Source organism: Orycteropus afer, unplaced genomic scaffold, assembly GCF_000298275.1.
Source record: "Orycteropus afer afer isolate SDZICR_OR568_19922 unplaced genomic scaffold, OryAfe1.0 scaffold00022, whole genome shotgun sequence".
NCBI lineage: Eukaryota > Metazoa > Chordata > Mammalia > Tubulidentata > Orycteropodidae > Orycteropus > Orycteropus afer.
Genome location: NW_006921609.1, coordinates 12,653,828 through 12,662,541, shown reverse-complemented (window position 1 = coordinate 12,662,541; position 8,714 = coordinate 12,653,828).

The following is an 8,714-nucleotide window of genomic DNA, read 5'->3' as shown; positions in this document are numbered from 1 at the left end:
CCAAAACCAGTCCATTTCAACTCACTAATGCCTAGGATATCAATCTTTATGTGTTCCAGTTCATTTTTGACAACTTCCAATTTTCCTACATTCATACTCCATACATTCCATGTTCCGATTATTAATGGCTGTTTGCTGCTTTTTCTCTTCAATTTGAGTGGTGCCAAGTCAGCAAATGCAGGTCTTGAAAGCTTTACTTTATCCATACGAGTAACGCTGATTTTATTCTGATAATGCAGCTCTTTCCCAGTCCTACTTTGAGAGCCTTCTAAGCTAAGTGACACATCTTCCTCCTCTGTATTGGACAATGTTGTTGGACTATTCATAAAGTTGTGCAGTAATGTATCAGACAGTGCTTCTCTGCTATTCATAAGCTTTTCCCTGGCCAATTATTTGAGAAGTGGATGGCATCCTCCTTCTTCCTAGGCATTAGTGAGCTGAAATGGATAGTTTTTGGCCATTTTGAATCAAACAACTATATGATCTACTATGTTGGGAATGAAAATTTGAAGAGGAATGGCATAGTGTTCCTCATTGCAAAGGATGTTTTAAGATCTTTCCTGAAGTACAATATTAGCAGTGTTAGGATGATATCCATAAGCTTACAAGGAATACCAGTTAATACTATTATTATTCAAATTTACATGCCAACCACCAAAGCCAATGGTGAAGAAATTAAATATTTTTATCAAATTCTGCAGTCTGAAATTGATGGAACATGCCGTCAAAGTATGTTGATCATCACTGCTGACTGGAATTCAAAATTTGGAAACAAAGAAGAATCATTGGTAGTTGGAAAATTTGGCCTTGGTGGCAGAAATAATGCTGGAGATGGTATAATAAAATTTTTCAAGACCAACAACTTATTCACTATAAATAGCTTTTTTTCCACAACACAAATTGTGGCTATACCTGTGGACTTCACCAGATGGAGTACATATGAATAAGATTGACTTCATCTGTGGCAAGAGGCAATGGAAAAGCTCAATATCTTCAGCCAAAACAAGGCCAGTAGCTGATTGTGGAACAGACCATCAACTGCTCATATGCAAGTTCAACTTGAAGTTGAAGACAATTAAAACAAGTCCACAAAAGCCAAAATATGACCTTGAATATATCCCTCCTGAATTTAGAGACCATCAAAAGAATAGGTTTGATGCACTGAACATCAATGACTAAAAACCAAAAGAATTGTGGGATGACATCAAGAACATCATCCATGAAAAAAACAAGAGGTCATTAGGTCATTGGGTCATTAGGTCATAAAGATGAGAAAAGAAGAAAAGACAAAAATAGAGGTCAGCAGAGACTCTGAAACTTGCCCTTGAGCAGGGAGTAGCTAAAAAAAAAAAAAAAAAAATGGAAGAAATGACAAGATAAAAGAGCTGGACAGAAGATTTCAAAGAGCAGCTCAAGCAGACAAAACCAATTACTATAATGAAACGTGCAAAGACCTGGAGTTAGAAAACCAAAAGGGAAGAACATGCTTGGCATTTCACAAGCTGAAAGAACTGAAGAAAAAAAATTAAGCCTTGAGTTGCAATATTGAAAGATTCTATGGGCAAAATATTGAATGATGCAGGAAACATCAAAAGAAGATAGAAGGAATACGCAGAGTCACTCTACCAAAAAGAACTGATCAATCTTCAACCTTTTCAGGAGGTGACATATCTTCAAGAACCAATGGTATTGAAAGCAGAAGTCAAAGGTGCACTGGAGGAATTGGTAAAGAACAAGGCTCAAGGAATTGACAGAATGCCTATTGAGATGTTTCAGCAAACGGATTCCCCACTGGAGCCACTCACTCAGTTGTGCCAAGAGAATTGGAAGACAGCTATGTGTCCAACTGACTGGAAGAGATCCATATTTGTAACCATTCCAAAGAAAGGTGATCCCACAGAATGTGAAAATTAACAATATCATTAATATTGTATGCAAGTAAAATCTTCCTGAAGATAATTCAAAAATGGTTGCAGCAGAAGATTGACAGAGAACTTCTAGAAATGCAAGCTGGATTCAGAAGAGGATGTGGAATGGAATATATCATTGCTTATATCAGATGGATCTTGGCTGAAAGAGAAGAATACCAGAAAGATGTTTGCTTGTGTTATATTGACTATACAAAAGCATTTGATTGTGTGGGTCATAACAGATTATGGATAACATTAAGAAGAATGAGAATTCCAGAACATTTAATTGTACTCACGAAGAACGTGTACATAGACCAGGAGGCTGTCATTTAAATAGAACAAGAAGATACCCACTGCATGGTTTAAAATCAGGAATGGAGTGCATCAGGTTTGTATCCTTTCACCATACTTATTCAATCTATATGCTGAGCAAATAATCTTAGAAGCTGGACTATAAGAAGAACATGGCATCAAGATTGGAGGAAGAATCATTAACAACCTGCGACACGCTGATGACACAACTTTTCTTGCTGAAAGTAAGGATGATTTGAAGAATTTACTGATGAAAATTGAGGAATACAGCCTGCAGTATGGATTACATCTCAATATAAAGAAAACAAAAATCCTCACAAGTGGACCTATAAGCCACACCTCGATAAATGGAGAAAAGTTTGAAGTTGTCCAAGACTTCACATTGCTTGGTTCTGCAATTGACACTAATGGAAGCAGCAGTCAAGACATCAGATGACATATAGCACTGAGCAAATTGACTGTAAAGGACCTCTTTCAAGTGCTGAACAGCAAAGATATCTCCTTGAGGACAAAGGTGTGCCTGACCCCAGCCATGGTATTTTCAATCATCTTAGTGCCTAAGCATTTGACTGTTAACTAGAAGGCTGGCGGTTCAAACCCAGGATATTGATCCTGGGAAGGAAGGTTGGGCAATCTACTTCTGTAGTGATAGCACCTCAGAAACCCAAGGAGGGGTCACTATGAGTCGGATCCGACTCAAAGGCAGTGTGTTTGTTGTTCATATGCATGTGACAGCTGGACAATGAATAAGGAAGACTGAAGAACTGATGTTTTTGAGTTGTGGTGCTGGCAAGAATGCTGAAAGTACCATGGACTGCTTAAAGAACTAACAAATCTATCCTAGAGGAAGTGCAGCCAGAATGCTCCTTGGAAGTGATAATGACCAGACTTCGTCTCACCTACTTTGGTCATGTTATCAGAAGGGACCATTTACTGGAGAAGGATGTCATGCTTGGTAAGGTAGAGGGTCGATGATAGAGGGGAAGGCCCTCAAAGAGATGGACTGACACAGTGGCTGCCATGATGGGCTCCAGTGTAGCAAGGATCATGGAGCTCTGGCAGAACTGGGCAGTATTTCATTCTGCTGTGCATAGGGTCACTTGAGTCGGAGGCGACTTGATGGGCACCTAACAACAGCAACAATAACATCTGTGTCATTCAATATTTTGCCAATAGAGTCCTTTCACATTAAAAATTGAAGCTTGAATATTTTTCTTCAGTTCTTTCAGCTTGAGAAATGCCTAACATATTCTTCCATTTTAGCTTTCTTACTCAGGTCCTTGCTCGTTACGTTCTAGTACTTTACTTCATCTTCTAAAACCATGCTTTGAAATATTCTGTTCAGCTCTTTTATTTAATCATTTCTTCCATTAGCTTTAGTGACTCTACATTTAATAGCAAGTTTCTGAGTCTCTTCCGACACTCATTTTGGTCTTTCTTTTCTTTCCACTCTTTTTAATGACCTTTTGATTGCTTCATGTATGATATCCTTGATGTCATACCACAAATCATCTGGTCTGTGGCCATGTGTGTTCAATGCATCAGAATTATTCTTGAGATGGTCTATAAATTCAGTCATGATATCCTCAAGGTGTTATTTTGGCTCTCATGGACTTGTTATAATTTTCTTCAGCTTCAACTTGAACTTGCATATGAACTACTGATGATCTGTCTCACGTTTGGACCCTGGCCTTGTTCCATCTCATGATATTGATCCTTTCCTTTGTCTCTTTCCACAAATGCAATCAACTGGATTTTTGTGTATTCCCTCCAGTGTTGTCTACATGCATAGTCACTTTTTATGTTGTTGGAAAAAAGTATTTGCAATAAATAAGTCACTGATCTTCTTAAATACTATCACAAGATTTCCAGCACTGTTTCTATCAACAACACCTTATTTTCTAACTATTGATCTTCCTCCTTTGTTTTCAACTTTTGCATTCTAATCACCACTAATTATCAATACAGCTTGATTGCAGGTTTGATCAGTTTCAAACTGCAGAAGTGGGTAAAAATATTCAGTTTCTTCATTTTTGGTGTTTTGGTTGGTGCATAAGTTTGAATAATAGTCATATTAGTTTGTCTTCCTTATAGGTGTATGGCTAGTATCCTATCATTGAGAAGTAGGACTGCTTTATTTGAAATTTGTAAAGGCTAGACTTAGTATTTGACTTCTCCTTATTGATTTTGATCATTTACTCACATGTTTCTTCATTTTCTATGAGTTATATGTAAATCTCTGCTCTGTGGGAAGAATACCAAGCAAGGAAAACTAAATCCTCATATTATGTATTCAGGGGACTTCTGGAAAGATAGCACAATAGATAGACAAGGTACACAGAACCTCTGCAACAAATAAATAAGAAACCAATTGACACAAATACAGAAGATAATCCTGAAACCCTGAGCTTTGAAGGGAAGGATACACAAGTGGATTAAATACTAACTATAGAAGAACCTGAATGAAAACAAAGAAAATAGAAACAAATGGAGCTGTGGGTGGTTGGCTGTTTTGACAGCACAGCAAAATTGAATATTTACACGTGCCTTCTTGATGTGAGCATCAACCTAAGAATCAGCCCTGGTGGCCATGGACTAAGTGAACAACTGTACTGGTGACTGACTACTAGAAAGGAAAACTTTCAGCTGTCCTTATGATACAATAATTTTGAATATTTGCAAGTAGCATGGCAATTTTGAATATTTGCAGGCAATGTTCTGATCAGAGCACCAACATAAGAATAGGCTTTGCTTGGTAAGGACAGCACACAGAAAAATACTGGAGGCTGACAACTAGAAAGTTGTGATATTCCCCTTGTTACTCTTACATGCCACACCCTCTTGGTAAAAGGAGGTGTGGCCATCCCCTGCCTCCACCCACCTTCTGGACTGGCAGGAATTCCATCCTAGTTTGTGTGGCCTGACAGAGCCTGGGTGTTCTGCCCCTTGTGCAGTTTTGATTTTGTTTGTTTATTTATAACTTATTCTTTTTTTCTTCCCCTTTCTTCCTTTTTATTTGTTCTCTCTTTCCCTTCCCTTATTTTTTTCTCTTTCTTTTCCTGCTCACCCTTTTTTCTTTCTTTCTTTCCTTTTTTCTTTGGTTCTTCCCATACCTTGTTTTCCCTTTAGCAGCTTTCTCATTACTATTCTTTGACTCTTGCTCTTTCCTTTCATTCTCCCCTGCCCACTGGATATCTCCCCCCCCCTTCTTATTATTGCCTTTCCTTGTTTTGTTTTGTTTTGTTCTGTTTACACAGTTAGTGTTTTTTCTTCTTTTGTTTTAATTTTTTTGGTAGTTTTTTATTCTTTTATTTCTTTTATATCTAACTGAGTAGGAGATAGCACCCATTCCCAGGTGACCCAACCATATCTACACTTTCTGAAGCCCCACCCACTGAATGAGGGCCACTACTTGCTTCTGCACCAACTGACCAACAATAGATGGTAGCCAGTACCAGGCTGACTCACCCTCAACTGCACTTCACTAACAGCTAACAGAGATCTCTGCACAAACTGTCATTCTCTACCACACCAGGGGAAAGGTGGTGAGAGCCTAAGTGCTGCCAACTAGCAAATGCAGGAGCACAGTACCTTGCTCACACATATATACAGGTATATCAAAACAAAATAAAGAGAAAAAAAAAATGGGACCAATCACACCAACATATAAACACCAATTAAATATAAATATAATGACATCACAATGTCTTGGAGACAAACAACATCCCAGTCCACACAAAGAAATAAGATAAACTAGTACAAAGTAGGATACAGACCCAGAAAACAGCCATGAGGAAATAACAGCATTGGACTTCCCTGAAAAGGAATTCAAAAGAATTATATTTAGGTACCTTCAACAGATTGAGAGACAGGTCAAGGAAAACACTGACAAAATAAAAGAGTACACAGACTCTAGAACAATTTAAGAAAACAAGTACAAACTGACAAAATTAATGAAAAATTAGAAACAATATAAAATTAACAAATACATACCCAGAGGTTTAATGCTAAGATTTCAGAAATAGATAATACATTGAATAGGCAAAGGAATAGAATCAATTCAATGGAAGACAGAACTAATGAGATTGAAAACAAATACCTCAATACAACTTTGTTAAGGGATCAAAGAGAAAAAAGATCAAAACAAGATGAAGAAAGCCTAAGATTCATGAGGGATACCATTAAGAGGAATAACATAGATATAATTGGAATTCCAGAGCAGGAAAAGATAAATTAAACCACAGAGAAAATTGTGGAAGATTTGTTGGAAGAGACTTTCCTAATATAATGAAAGCCAAAAAAGATATCCATACAAGAAGTTAAATGAACCCAAACAGGATCGACACCAAAAGAAAATCACCGACACACCAAAACCAAGCATGAAGAAAGAATCCTAAAAGCAGCATTGGGAAAACAAAAGTTACCTATAAAAAGGCAACCTATAAGACTAAGCATTAATTTCTTGGCAGAAACTATGCAGGCAAGAATGCAATGGGATGACATATATAAAATCCTGAAAGAAACAACATTGCCAAACAAGAATTATATACCCAGAAAAATTGTCTTTCGAATATAATGGCAAAATTAAAACATTACCAGATAAACAAAAATTAAGGGAATTTGTTAACACCAGACCAACTTTATAAGTAATGCTAAAGATAGTCCTTTGGACAGAGAACTAACAATGGCAGATAATAATTGATGATTAACACACATGACAACATAACCCAGAAATCAAACTAATTATAGAAGTAAACAAACTAAAATAAGCTTACAAGACTGTAAACAGGGAACCAGAAACATCAATTAGCAAATGATGACAACTACAAAAAAGAGGGAATATATAGTGTAGGAACAGAAATTCCAAGTGGTAAAGAAGTGAAGACAATTACAAGATAGAACAGATTGTTCTAAACCTGGGAAGAAAATTATAAATCTCAGGGTAGGTTCAAAGAAAAGAATAAGAAAGGTACAAATACTTAACAAATACAAAAACAATAACAACAAAGGAAATGATGACAATATTCTTAAACAAAATGAGCTCAGCACAGAAAAATTATATGGAAGAAAGGAAACAACAATACCTGGAAAAAACACTTAACACAATGACAGCAACAAATTCATACTTATTGATAAATTATTGAATGGAAATGGATAAAATGCAGCATTCAAGAAATGGAGTGTTTCAGACTAGGTAAGAAAACATGACTCATCAATATGTTGTCTACAAGAGATACACCTTAGACAGAAAGACAAAAATAGACTAAAAAATCAAAGGTTGGAAAAAGATATAGCAAGTAAATGGCAACCAAAAAAGAGCAAGAGTGGAAATATTAATTTCTGATAAAATAAACTTTAAGACAAAAACCAGAGTTCTGGCAAGATGGTGAACTAGGCAGAAGGACTGCACAGACCCTCTTCAACAAAGAAAAGGGAAACCAATTGACACAGACACAGGAGATAATCTTGCACCTCTGAGCCTTGAAGGGAAGGATGCAGAAGTAGACTAAACCCCAACTAGCAGAAGAATTTGTGTGAAAATACCAAAAAAGGAGACATACAGAGCTGCGGTATGGCAGGGACCTGAACGCCCCTGATGGCACAAACAGCTTGGACATTCCTGAGTGGTGGTAGGACCTAAAAATTAACCTAAAAATCACCCTGCTAACCAGGGACTACACGGACTGGGCATGGTGGCTGGGGAACAAACAGAGAAAGGTGGGCTGAGTTGTGGACTTTTGCCGGTCTGGAGGACGCCGCCATTTTGTAGGTTTAAAAAGCAGCTTGACTATTTTGGATATTTAAAGAGACAGCGCTCTGGCAGATTCCTGTGGTGGTAGGGCTTAAGAATTAACCTAAAAATCACCCTGCTAGCCAGGGACTGCACAGGGGACTGTGCATGGTGGCTAGGGAAAAAATGGAGAAGGTGAAGAGAAAGGTGGGTTGAGCTGTGGACTTTTGCCGGTCCAGAGGGTGCCATCATTTTGAAGGTTTAAAAAGCGGCTTGGCTATTTTGGATATTCAAAGAGACAGTGCTCTTGCAGATTCCTGGGGCTTAAGAACACATTCTGCTTTCTAGCAACCCCAGGGACACTTGGGGCCTGCAAGACTGAAAAGGTACGACGTTTTTCTTGTTACTACACCCTATACCTGCTTGGTGAACGGAGGTGTGGCCACCCCTCTCCCACCTACCTTCTGGGCCCACAGGAACTCCATCACAGTCTGTGTGCTCAGACGGAGCCTGGGTGCCCTACTTAGTAATCCACTGACTTTTTCTTTTCTTCTTTTTTTTTTATTTCTTTTTTGCTTTCTTTTTCCCGGTGATTAGTTTGCTTGTATTTGTCTGTTTCAAAACAAATAATATTATTAATACTTGTTGTCCTTTTTATTATTATTCTTAATTTTCCCCTACCAGGTCCTAGTTTTCAGCCTTTTTTCTTTTCCCTGTGCCTGGTTGAAATTCTGCCCACACAACCCCTCCCAATTTACAGG